Genomic DNA, 1,381 nt, shown 5'->3' with positions numbered 1-1,381 from the left:
TTATTGTCCTCAAATCCTGGTTCTATTTACTTCCGCATGGAAAGTGCCCTTTCACCACAATAACAGGCACACCATTTTGGAATAATTCCATTCTCGTTTAGAACTTGGGCGTCTGGTCATACGCCTGTGAAGGAAATTGTAGTAAAACGCCAGCTGTTTGCTCAGCCCTTTTAGTCAAAACAAACCCTTCCGAGGCAACAGGAGTCAACCGAAAGATTCTGTGTAGGATATTTCGTCTTCTTTCTTACTGTTCAGTAATATGGCATCGTTGACACTGGAGACCAACTCAGCTGATTTACAAACCAGTATGACAAAGTGCCGAAATTGCAAAACCAGTTATCATGTGTGCAACCCATATTATGATTGAAGCCATGGGAAGTAACTCTTAAAAACACGTATTCTGCAACACATAAATGCAGTTCCCTCTCATCGTGTTGATTGGAGGAGTCTCCCTCGATCTTGTTTTTGGCTCCGAATCACGTATTAATCCATGTAATAACACCGTCTTTTTTTTTCTTGTGTGTGTGTGTGTGTGTGTGTGTGTGTGTGTGTGTGTGTGTGTGTGTTAAGTTTCAATTTCATTTTATTCAATACATTTTAAATGAGCCGGCATTACATGTTATGTGTGATGAGGAACAACGACACAGGGATGAGAAAAAACAAACAAAAACCTTACAAACAGTACCAAAGTGCCATTGAGGATAAAAAACGAACAAAAAAAAAAAACCAAACAAACAAAAAACAAACAAACAACAACAACAACAAAACAAACAAACAAAAACAAACAAACAAAAGCAAACAAAACAAAACAAAACAACAAGAACAAATGAATAAATAAATGAGGACCAACGTAGTTATATTACTGTTTCAGCCTAGGTGAGGAAGACTGTTAAAAAAAATCCCGGCAGTGAACTGAACTGACGTTAACAATGATAATATAATGATAATAATAAACGATGATGATGATGATACTAATAATAACAATTATCATAATAATAATAATAATAATTATCATCATCATCATGCTAATATTATCTGGCCTGTTACACTCGGGTTCTCATCCGATAACCGAAGTTAAGCAACGTCGGGCCCGGTTAGTATCCTTGGATGGGCGACTGCCTGGAAACACCGGGTGCTGTTGGCATTCCATTATATATATATATTTTTTTTTTTTCCAACTTTATTTTTTCTCTCCCGGACTGTTCTTTTCTCTTTCTTTTCCTAGATTATTGCTCTCATTCATTTTCCTTTCCTTTTTTCAAGTCATTCATTTCTACATGCCAAATATACTTGTGTATATCAGTTAGCTGTTGTCATATTTGACTGCGCATTTCTTTCCTGCTTGCTTTTTTCTTTTAAGTTTACGTACGCCGTACGTTGT

Source organism: Babylonia areolata, chromosome 19 (genome assembly GCF_041734735.1).
Source record: "Babylonia areolata isolate BAREFJ2019XMU chromosome 19, ASM4173473v1, whole genome shotgun sequence".
Lineage (NCBI taxonomy): Eukaryota > Metazoa > Mollusca > Gastropoda > Neogastropoda > Buccinidae > Babylonia > Babylonia areolata.
Note: the sequence above shows the minus strand (reverse complement) of the source record.